This window comes from Erpetoichthys calabaricus, chromosome 4, assembly GCF_900747795.2.
Source record: "Erpetoichthys calabaricus chromosome 4, fErpCal1.3, whole genome shotgun sequence".
Lineage (NCBI taxonomy): Eukaryota > Metazoa > Chordata > Cladistia > Polypteriformes > Polypteridae > Erpetoichthys > Erpetoichthys calabaricus.
Window position 1 is genome coordinate 64185074 of NC_041397.2, and position 12578 is coordinate 64197651.

The 12578-nt window shown below is 39.4% G+C and overlaps 1 protein-coding gene across 8 annotated transcripts in view; it reads right to left on the reverse strand.

Moving 5' to 3' along the window:
- mbnl2 (muscleblind-like splicing regulator 2) overlaps window positions 1-12578 on the reverse strand; it is a 244860-nt gene that overhangs the window by 196065 nt on the left and 36217 nt on the right. For 6 of the 8 annotated variants that reach the window (XM_051926781.1, XM_051926790.1, XM_051926788.1 and 3 more), the window contains one exon: window positions 2374-2511. The exons of 1 other annotated variant lie outside the window; for it this stretch is intronic. The gene's annotated coding sequence lies outside the window, so the exon portion shown is untranslated. The remainder of the gene's footprint in view (window positions 1-2373; window positions 2512-12578) is intronic. One more of the 8 variants, XM_051926783.1, reaches the window with a different exon arrangement.

The window sequence follows — 12578 nt, forward strand, 5'->3', positions numbered from 1 at the left end:
ATCTGTTTCTTTTTGAAACTTTAAAAAAACTATCTGGTAACTACTGAAAGTGTCATTGATAGCAAGTTCTTTCTGGCAACTATTACAAAAATGCATGGTTCATTTACTGGTCACTTCAAAGATTTCAGAGATGAAAAGTCCACTCTTTCATGACAAAACCACTTGTGGAAAATGCCATTCGAATAAATTCTTCACTGTTTCCAACAGTTGACAGAGCTCAGTTTGAACTACAACTGAAAGATTTGAAAAGCAAAGATTTGTGGTCTTCAAAATTTACATCTTTACAAGTGGAACTAGAAAACCTGGAAAAAGAAAAGGTGACTTTAGCCATGAATTACACCAATGGACAGAACATTCCAACTGTCAAAAGGAGGACCCATTGATTTTCGAAATCTGGAAAATCCTTCCAGACTATAATTGAGTGAGTATTATTAGTGAGCAGACATTCTCCAACATGAATGATATCAAATGCAAGCTAAGAAGTCAGCTTAGTGATATAAGCTTGGAATAATTTTTAAAACTGAAGATTTCCAACTACTAACCGAACATCAAACAACTGTGGAAATACAGCGTCAGAAGTCTCATTAAATTGTTTTTCTTTATTTCCTATAAGTACTCAGTTTGTTTTTGTGTTAAATGGATATATAGCCATATTGCATTAAAAAAATCGTATCTCAAACCCACTTCTTTACCTATTGTGGCTCTTTGCAAATCTTGGGTCAAACATTTTGGATAAAATGGCTGATTGCTTTAAAAAGGTTGCCAGCCCCTGTAATAGGTCAACTTCCCCAGAGTCTTTTAGCTTACAAAGAAAAACACAAGTTTTCCCACCTCTATCACTATCATGGAAAAAGTCTTTACCACTGAAAGGCACAAAATACTGTAGCCAGTTACAATAAATCACTGAAAAAAATTAGTCAACTTGTAAACTTTTACTCCTACACAAAAAATAACTAATGCTGTTTGAAGTTTAACATAACTGTATGTCAGTTATTTTCTAACCCACTTAGTCCTGAACAGGGTTACGGGAGACTGCTGGAGCCTACCTCAGCTAGCATAGGGCGCAAGGCAGCAACAAATACTGGACGGAGCGCCAGTACATAACAGGGCGAACACACAGACATCCATACCCCGACCACACGCTAGGGCCAATTTAGGATCACCAGTTCACATAACCTGCATGTCTTTGGACTGTGGAAGGAAACCGGAGGAAACCCACGCAGACACAGGGAAAACATGCAAACTCCAGGCAGGGAGGACCCGGGACATGAACCCTGGGCTCCTTACCATGAGGCAACAGTGTTACCACTGTACCACTGTGTCACACTGAAATTTTCTTCCATTAACCTTGTGGTTGGAAAATTAAGAATTTGATTTAAATAATTATAAAATATCAGCTTACCTGGATGGTTTGTACATTCAGTGTCTTAAGTTTTACAAATCCAGGTTTATAGAAAACAAGTTTCTTTAAACACACAATTTTTCCAAGCACTATACAGTACATTTGACATTATCATCAATAATACTGAAAGTAAAGTAACATCAGTAAATAATACAGAACATATTACTTGATCATATCTCCTCTACATAGTAAAACTCAACAAACAGGTCATATGGATTTGTACAACACTTGGAGAATTCAAGAGTTCCTGTCAACTTTCACTCCACTGATAGTTGCAGTGGACAAACTAAAGCAGGTTAAACTGTTCAATTTTTTAAACAATAATTTAAACCGTAGCAGTGGACTTACTTCTGTAGAGTGGGGCTGGTTATTCTCTTGGATAATGTGGAAGCTGCCACAGAAAATTATCATGACATTGTATACTGTAAAGGTTCTGGTATTTTAGAAACAATCAGAAAGTATATAAGGAAGAAACCTTTCTTATAAAAAATCATGATGTTTCAGAGTGGTACTGTGTTCCAGGTTTTAACTTATCATTAATTGTTAGTTAAAGTGTATGCTAACTGTGAAAGCCTGCCTTCCCAGTGTGCATATGTGTGTCAAACTGATTTCAACTTCATCATGACACCATTTATTACCATAAGCTGTTTTGAGCCAAATTTTGATGTCTTTAATTTTTAATACTATGTCCACAGCCAGAGTATTTCCAAATAACATTATAATGAGTCATATTAAAGACTCAGTGTATTAACAGCATTAAAAGTCCAATACATTCCATAATTATTGAAAAAACTGAACAGCATGTAAAACAGTCATATTGTTGACATCCTTCTTGTTGACATCCTTCAACTGCCATCAATTAAAACTATTTTTATATGACAATCATTCAAAATTGTGTAAAATTACATAAACCTAGCTCATGATATAATTTACAATTTAATGGGATGGGAAACACCAATCACATTACTTACAGTAAGAATGGGCCCTGGTCCAATTCCAAGCTGGGATAGCGTCAGTGTTGAGCTTGCATTTTCCCTCCAGGAACTCTGACTTCTTCCCACAAGTCAAAGACATGCTTTCAGTTTAATCTGATGACTCTTAAAATGGCCCTGTGTGAAAGAGTGGATGTTTGTAAATTAGTGTGCCAAAACATGCCGTTTTAAAACAGTAGGTTCAGAAGATGAATAAAAGGATATATACTGACTTCACTGACATAGGTCATCTGTAACCATTCATACACAGATTTAAGAATAAATAACCTATGTTTTCTACAAAATAATTCACACTCTGATTGTTTACTCATGAGCACTGATGAACTTCAAGTCATAAAAAAAAATAAAAACTCCTTTTACAGTAAACCAAGGCTCTCCAAGAGGCTCAATACTGCATCTTCAACTATAAAATGTAGTTATGCCAGTGTACTTTGTGTCAGTGTCATTTTGAAAGATTAACTGTTATTCTGTGTAAAAAAAAGTGTTGCTGGTGAAAACCATCCGCATAAACATCATGTCATTATAATGTCATATGTGCCTATTTTGTGGGAAAGACTGTGGTTATCACATGTTTTGAGTTGCTGTGTCAGTGACTTGAATTCCTACATCAATTTCTGATATTTCATTGATCTTTTCTGAAACTGCATTTTTTTCATTTGCTTTTTTTAGTTATTTCCAGAATAATCTGCACACATCATATACAGGAAACTAAAGCCTCGTGGAAGGCTTCTTGATGTACCAAAGAACTGCTTCTCCACCTCATTCATTGGTCAAGGAGTTCTGCCTTCAAATTCAAAAGTCAAAACCATGAAGCTTTATTGTCATGTTTATGATGTACACAGATTGTTCTGGAAGTAACTAAAATATTTTAGCAAAAAAGCATGTATTTTTCACATTTTGAGCATACTACTGGATAACTGACAGGTGGATTATTTCTTTTTTCCATGGATGTGTTTCATATCATTTCCTGTTGTACAGAAATGGTCACTATCAGATTGTATTATGTCACAACCTTTTTTCTCTCCATGCATGAAGACACGAGATTAAAACTGTTTTGGTCACTACTATGAAGAATATGGGGTAAATAACATATAAAAAATGTCACTTTAAAGTGGAGTATTCCTTTAAGTAAATCACATTTAACTTGGCACTTTTTTAATACTGTTGAACAATAGACAATTGAGCAACCCAATGTCTATTTGTGAAACAAACATACATTTATGAAGGGGAAATACAAGCAATTTACACCACAAATGTTAAAATAAGCTATTACTTGCCTTCCTGAAAATGGAAAAAACCTACACACAACATGGTCACATTCATACTTAGCATGAAAAAATGTCCTTTCCACTGAAGGATGTACACACTTTTCATGCTAAGACATCCAAGCAGTGTTTTTGTACATATTCCTGTGGGATGTTTTTGGTAACATGTTAAAAAAGTATTAATAGTTTATTATACTACTGAAACTCTAGTATTATAGTTTATTTAACACATACTGTGTCTGTAAGCCTGGGTCAAGTGTGGTGACACTGACTGTTGGGAGTACATCTAATATTGTCAAGTAGTGCATTAAAGCTTAAGCAGGTTAATATGAACCTGATTACAGTTTCACATCTGAGGCACAGCTAAAACTGTGGTTTTTAAGACTATCAGCTCACTTTTCACTTTTGGATTTCAAATGTCAAAAATTAACAGGTCCCCTTTGTAACAATGATAGCATGAGTAGTTTCAAAGTTCAACTGCAGAAGGGCAGTACAGGATTAAAACTTAAACCCACCTTCTACAGTGGATGTAATGTACAATACATATAACACAGAGCACACAACACTCTTGTCTGAATTCTTTATGTAACCAAAATAATTCTCTTTCTATTGCTCGATGTATTACATATTCAACTGAAAAGCACTTGACAAAATTAATTTCCTATTCAGGGAAAATGAAGCTCACCATGACTTTGGAATATTCCTTTGAGTTTAACAAAAATGTCTACAACCACTAGAGCTTTACTATATCAAAACATATACTATTTTTAAGAAGGGAAATATGTTTCCCTTACTTTTTCCAAGCACATTCACAACTACATCATATGTAGTAAATACAGGAAGTTTAACTGCATTTATGGGCAAGAAGGGAAATTATATGTTGCGCACTGAGAATTAGTACTCAAGCATATATGTATTTAATTTAGTTTTCATCATGACTTTTGATACTGTTACATTTTAGTAAAAAAGGCTTCAAATATTCATGTATTGTAAAGGAAGGATTTTTTCACTTTTATATTTTATGGCAAAACATACAAGGAAAGGTATTTTTATACTTTGCATTAATATATGCAATGAGGTCCTATGAAAATAAAAAGACTATGCTAAAATAAATACTACTTTGCTAAAGTTTGTTTTACTGTTGTTCAAAATAAACAATAAATCAAAATATATTTCAAGTTCAAATGCTACTGTGGCAGGTATTTCTGTCCTTACCCATTTTATATAATTGACAAAAGGATTTTCCTGCCCAAAGAGTTACTAATTAAGCAGGCTGTATGTACAATTTCATAAACGTTGGAAGGCTGCCTTTCCAGTGACAGGTGGTTGGTCACAAGATAAAACCTTTCTCAAAAGCACTTGTATTATTTTATTTATTTATTGTAAATCAGATTTAACTTTGAAACTCTATGTTAGGGTACTAGAATACAAAACAATGCTACCAATCACAAATATATTAGTGTATACATTAGTGTAGTAGAGCTAAGTAACTGTTAAAACATAAAATTACATTTAACATCCAATTCCAGATATTTTATCATTAAGTATAAACAAGTAGTAAGAGGAATGGAATACAAATGAATTTCATGCTAATTTGTGAATCACTAGCACAGGCCAAATTTGTAGAATATGTACACTAATAAGTAATGTGATTCATTTATAATAGAAATACAATCTAGAGTGACATTATTTGAATTACTGAAAAATGCTTATTTGTCACCGCTTGTGTAAAATCATCTAGTCTGCCCACTTATAATTTTGACAAACCTCTGTACTAGACTATGTGGCTTGATACTATTGTGAAGTCTTTAAAATTTGAATGGAATAGTATCCTTAAAATTTGAATGGAATAGAATAAATTACATATGGCATAAGAAACCTAAAATTTTAATAGTTTTAATCGAGAACAGATTACTGATGACAGATTAATTACAGATTACAACACAAACGTGTTGTGGGGGTGTGCTGGGAACGTCTGGCAGAGCCCCCTGTCAGAAGTAGCTTCAACTCCCACCTCCGGCAGAACTTCGACCATGTCCCGAGGGAGGTGGGGGACATTGAGTCTGAATGGGCCATGTTCCGTGTCTCTATTGTTGAGGCGGCTGACCGAAGCTGTGGCCGTAAGGTAGTCGGTGCCTGTCGTGGCAGCAATCCCCGAACCCGTTGGTGGACACCAGCGGTGAAGGATGCCGTCATGCTGAAGAAGGAGTCCTACCGGTCCCTTTTGTCCTGTGGGACTCTGGAGGCAGCTGATAGGTACCGGCAGGCCAAGCGGAATGCGGCTTCGGTGGTTGCTGAGGCAAAAACTCGGGCATGGGAGGAGTTTGGGGAGGCCATGGAGAACGACTTTCGGACGGCTTCGAGGAGATTCTGGTCCACCGTCCGGCGTCTCAGGAGGGGGAAGCAGTGCAGTGTCAACACTGTGTATGACGGGGATGGTGCGCTGCTGACCTCGACTCGGGACGTTGTGGGTCAGTGGGTGGAGTACTTCGAAGACCTCCTCAATCCCACTAACATGCCTTCCAATGAGGAAGCAGAGCCTGGGGACTCGGAGATGGGCTCCCCCATCTCTGGGACTGAGGTCACCGAGGTGGTCAAAAAACTCCTTGGTGGCAGGGCCCCGGGGGTGGATGAGATACACCCGGAGTTCCTCAAGGCTCTGGATGTTGTAGGGCTGTCTTGGTTGACACATCTCTGCAGCATCGCATGGACATCAGGGACAGTGCCTCTGGATTGGCAGACTGGGGTGGTGGTCCCCCTCTTTAAGAAGGGGGACCGGAGGGTGTGTTCCAACTACAGAGGGATCACACTCCTCAGCCTCCCTGGAAAAGTCTATTCGGGGGTTCTGGAGAGGAGGGTCCGTCGGATAGTCGAACCTCGCATTCAGGAGGAACAGTGTGGTTTTCGTCCTGGTCGCGGAACAATGGACCAGCTCTACACCCTTAGCAGGGTCCTGGAGGGTGCATGGGAGTTTGCCCAACCAGTCTACATGTGTTTTGTGGACTTGGAAAAGGCGTTCGACCGTGTCCCTCTGGGAATCCTGTGGGGGGTGCTCCGAGAGTATGGGGTACCGGACCCCCTGATAAGAGCTGTTCGGTCCCTGTACGATCGGTGTCAGAGCTTGGTCCGCATTGCCGGCAGTAAGTCGAACCCGTTTCCAGTGAGAGTTGGACTTCACCAGGGCTGCCCTTTGTCACCGATTCTGTTCATAACTTTTATGGACAGAATTTCTAGGTGCAGCCAGGGTGTTGAGGGGGTTTGGCTTGGTGGACTCAGGACTGGGTCACTGCTTTTTGCAGATGATGTTGTCCTGTTTGCTTCATCAGGCCGTGATCTTCAGCTCTCTCTGGATCGGTTCGCAGCTGAGTGTGAAGCGGCTGGGATGGGAATCAGCACCTCCAAATCCGAGACCATGGTCCTCAGCCGGAAAAGGGTGGAGTGCCCTCTCAGGGTTGGGAGTGAGATCCTGCCCCAAGTGGAGGAGTTCAAGTATCTCGGGGTCTTGTTCACGAGTGAGGGAAGAATGGAGCGTGAGATCGACAGGCGGATCGGTGCGGCGTCCGCAGTGATGCGGGCTCTGCATCGGTCTGTCGTGGTGAAAAAGGAGCTGAGCCATAAGGCAAAGCTCTCAATTTACCGGTCGATCTATGTTCCTACCCTCACCTATGGTCATGAGCTATGGGTAGTGACCGAAAGAACGAGATCGCGAATACAAGCGGCTGAAATGAGTTTTCTCCGCAGGGTGTCTGGGCTCTCCCTTAAAGATAGGGTGAGAAGCTCAGTCATCCAGGAGGGGCTCAGAGTAGAGCCGCTGCTCCTCCGCATCGAGAGGAGTCAGATGAGGTGGCTCGGGCATCTGATCAGGATGCCTCCTGGACGCCTCCCTGGTGATAAGCGGAAGAGGATGGATGGATGGATGGATGGATGGATGGATGGATGGATGGATGGATGGATAATCGAGAACAGTTAAAAGTTCACATGATAATTGAAGATTTTTATATGGTATAGTGGTCAGCATCTTGGCACAGTGACTAACTCAGCTGACTAATGAATCCATCACCCAGTCATCACCCCATGGGCTTTTTCAGGCACTATTTATTTTGCCCCACTTTTGCAAAAAATATCTGTTCATCCACTTTTTCAAACTGTCCTAGTGCAACAATGGGTGTGTGTGTGTTTGTTGGCCCCGAGATGGACTGGCACACTGTCCATGGCTGTTTCCTGCCATGTGTGCCCAGTGCTGACGGATAGATGCCAACCAAGTCGGATTGAACCTATTTGTCTCTATCCCATTAATAATGTTCTTCTCATTCTTCTGCCCTGCTTGGGTATAGTGGTTAGTTTTCTATTAGGTACCTACTGTTTTTGTTTTGTTTTTGTCACTAGGCTACTATTGAGGGGATTGTGTTGTGAGATTGAGGGTTTGCTATTAGGTTAGACAATTACCTTCTTAATTAGCTTTCCTTTAGGGTTTTTGTGCGTACACATTGCGTTTCAATAAAAAATGATTACAAAAAAAAGGAAGAATGGAAGGATTCAAAGCTGATAAACTTAACCTTTTTTGTCTATGCATTACCAAATTAAGATTACCAAATTTCCTTCAATGTGAATGGTTGGCCTAGTACAATACAAAGAACTACAATACAGACAAATCTTAAACAAGATAAAGTACAAATTGATTACCAAATTTCCTTCAATGTGAATGGTTGGCCTAGTACAATACAAAAAACTACAATACAGACAAATCTTAAACAAGATAAAGTACAAATTGTGCCTGTCCAGGAGACACATTTGTCAGTAGCAGAACATCATACATTTTAAACAAGTTAGAAAATGTATGCATGGCGTAATGTTTAGGTGTGTTCAAGGGCTACGTAGGCACTGTAGCCCTCAATGGACCAAGTTCAGTAGCTAGGTTCTAAAACCTTCTCAATCCATTTTAGGGTTACAGAGTCAAAGGCTAACTCACCAGTACTGGGCAAAAGGGTGAAAACAGGCCTGGACAGGGCTCTACTCTGTAAAATCACCTGGACCACTCTCTCTCACACACCACACACACACACACACACCACATTCACATGCAGTGACAACTTGCAATTTCTAATTTACATAACCTAAATAAAAAATAAAAGGAATTCCTGCTTTGCTTGAGTATACAGTATGTAGCCATCGTGATTTTCATTAAATGGAATTTACAAAGCTATTCTGCTATTATGACATATGTTATAGAGCACCATAAGTGAAAGTCAAACTTTATTACAGTGACTGACCATTACAGATACCAGGTGAATGTGACACTTTCATGGTAAATTATAGGGTGGCTAGATTTTCAAAGTCTAAGGCACTTGTGCCGTATGTATGCCCATGCATAAAAAGCCCAAGCTCATTTGTCTACTGCTTACTTTATTAACAGAGAGGGGTTAGAGCAAAGGAAAAAACACTTTCCCAAATAAACAAATGTGATTCCACACAGTGCTTGAAATGTAAATAAATAAATGCTAGTACTCTGTTTTTGTGTGCTTCTTGTTCTTCCTTGCAATGCTGTTCAAATTTAATACAAAGTGTTTATCAAGCAGTGCTCCCCCCTTGGAGTTTTGTGAGCACTCTTCTAAATATATTATGACAATGTTTGTTTCTTTAAAGCAATGTTTAAGGCACTGAAAAATTTTAGATGGACAGCATGTTAAAACTGGGATATTTTGATATTCTTCAGTTATATGTACAGCCTGAAACTTGAACTGTTGTTTTCACCAGGATATCTTACCACCCTAGTAAATTACAGTGTCAGGTAAATAGTGAATAATTAAAAAAAGCAGATTAAGAACAGATAATGAAGCTGTGAGGTTGGTTGAGTGTTAAGGTTAATACTAAGTAAATGTTTATTTACTTTGGGCATAACAGCTTAAATGGCACAGGGTATTTAATTCATATATAGATAATAGATAACCATTTTTTCGTTGCTTGCATTTTATACTTTTACGGTTAGGAAGACCATATAATTTGCCCATTACAACTTAAAGAATCAACAGGAGTGAAATGCTGATGCAATGATTGGTTGTCTTCCATTTGCACTCAAGTAGTAGAGAACACTTCATTAGGCAGAAACAATTTGCTGATGAACATTTCCTCACACATCCTGCTAGATGTGCAAATGCAGGATTGCCTGCCTGCTTGACGACCTGTGTACATGTACACAAACAGCACATGAGTGTAATTTCCTACCCATGTATGCAGTCTACTGGTGTTTCATTAGCTTGGAGGTGAAAAAGAAGAAAATATACTATATGTATAAAAATATATAAAAAGGTAAAATTGAAACAGTAAAGTAATTGTTAAGTTGTAGGGGCACAGTCTTTGGATTGGCCAATGCTTTTCAATAGGAGATTTTGCAATTTCAAAAGCTTTATATGGTGCAAGGTTATTTTAGTTAACAAAAACTAAAATCAAAACTGAAACTATTATTAAAAAAAAAAATTTATAAACTGAAATAAAATAATTATTTTTTAGCTAGAAAGACTAACTAAAATAAAATAATAATTTAACAAAAATATTTTTAGTTTTCATTTTTGAAGGAATATTCTTGCCATTAATCTTTAACCCTTGTAACTTTAAACTCTAAAACAGAAAGTCATCCACCACGAGCCACCCGCATATATTCATCTAGTGAACGATGGCTGATGACGGAGGGCAGGTGTTCACACAGCATTTGCGGTAACAGAGCGAGCTGAATACGGGCGCGTAAAGCGTGTGAAATATAAAACAATTTACTGTGCCACCTTTCTTTGCACTTGTTGTATATCAAGATGTACCGGTAATTCAAACACCAGAAATCGGAATGTGCTGGTCAACAAAACCTTTAAAGTATGGACAGAAAAATCGCGAGTGACCAACATTTCAGTTTATTTCTCAGGTGCCTGCATTTTGTTGAAAGTAATTCACCTGCCACTTTGCACAGGAGAAATCCTTTTTGAAAATAAAACGGCACTGATCGAGAGACTGGCTAGGTCATCATACAAGATTGTTGCTGACCAATCACTTTTGTTTTAAAAAAGTCATTTAACAACAAAGCGACACAAACCTTGTAAACTTCCCGAGTCTCTACTGAACTACAGGTAGGTAGGTGAAGAGAGTCTGCCAACTGGTGAAAAACTAAACGTACTAATGTGTGTTTGTATTTATTACATATTTATTCATTTATGATTTTTTCAGTTTATATTCACAGCTCAAAATACCTGATATTGTGAAAAAATCCAGTAGCAGAATTATGTTTTAAAATATTTGTCCCCCTTTTTTCAGTTTCTCTCTCTCTCTCTCTCCCTCAAAACAGATGGTTGAAATGTCATTCTTTTTGTTCTTAACAGCAGCCATATCATACATATTGCATACCAAGGATTTTTTCTGCCTTGCATCCAAACCTGCTGGGGTAGGCTCCAGGTTTACTGACATCCTGCTCTGAATAAAAAGGTTTAGATAATGTATATATTGCTCTTAATCTCAGATGCTGTCTCTATCATTTTGTGCCTGTCTATACTCCTATTACCTGCTCTGGCTCTGCTCATTAAGGGTTTACTGTTCTTATACATGGACTATTCAAGTCTCACAGTCCCTAACCTTCACACTACATGCTTGTTTTTCTTTGTTTCCCTCAATGCAGCTAGGTGGGTTCTGCACCCTGATACAAGCCTAAGAGCCCCTGTTCTTCCTAAGACCCCATGATTTTCATGATCACACCAGTCAGTACTGAACATGGCAGCGCACATTGTTGCAGCGGCTCGGTGATCTCCCCTTCGGAGATTTGTTTTGTGTGTTGATTTTAGTTCATTCTAAATCCTGTTGGGCGAACATATACTACAACCAAGACGATCTTCTTAAGATCGGTGTCTACTGTGAGGGGAGTGTTACGGTGGAATTCATTCACTCGCACATTGTTCCGGTGGATATAGCCAGGACACCAGGCTTCCTGTGGATTACCATCCACGGAGGCCAACGACAAAGGCGGCGCAAAGAGAGGAAGCAGAAGCAAGGATGCAGGGCCGGCACGCTAGCTAAACTACAGAGAGAGTCTCACAAACCTCTGCTTCTAAGCCTTTTCCTCGCTAACGCTAGATCTATTGTCAAAAAGATGGATGAATTGAGGCTTCATATTGCATCAGACCGCATGATCAAGGACAGTAGCTTTTTTGTGTTCACGGAAATCTGGCTTCATTCATGCATACCAGACTCAGCTATTGAGCTATACATCGCGGAGCTATGACAGGATTAGAGACTCCGGTAAGAGCAGAGGTGTGTGTGTGTGTGTGTGTGTGTGTATGTGTGTGTGTGTGTACATCAATAATAACTGGTGCACGGACACAGTGATAGTGGATAGCCATTGCTCCCCTGACCTGGAGTACATGACTGTGAAGTGTAGACCTATCTATTTACCGAAGGAGTTCAATGTGGTAATTATCACCGTTGTTTACATGCCACCAGCTGCTAATGCTAACTTGGCTCCGAGACATTTATACAGCAACATTAGCAGCCAACAGAACCGTTACCCTGATGCAGTGTTCATTATTGCAGGGGACTTTAATCACATGGATTTAAAAGCAGTTCTCCCCAAACTCCACCAGCACGTAAAGTGTGCTACTAGAGGAGCCAACACACTAGACAAGGTCTACTCAAACATCAAGCTGGGCTACAGAGCTAAACAGCTTCCACACCTGGCCCAGTCTGACCACATGTCACTGCTGATGATTCATGCATACACCCGTCTCCGTAAATCTGCTCTTACCACCACAAGATCCATCACAACCTGGCCTGATGATGCATCTCTGCAGCTGCAGGACTGCTTCAACAGGACTAACTGGGACATTTTTGAAAGTCCAGACCTGGAACTCTACACTGACAGTGTATTGTGTTACATCAAAACCTGCATTG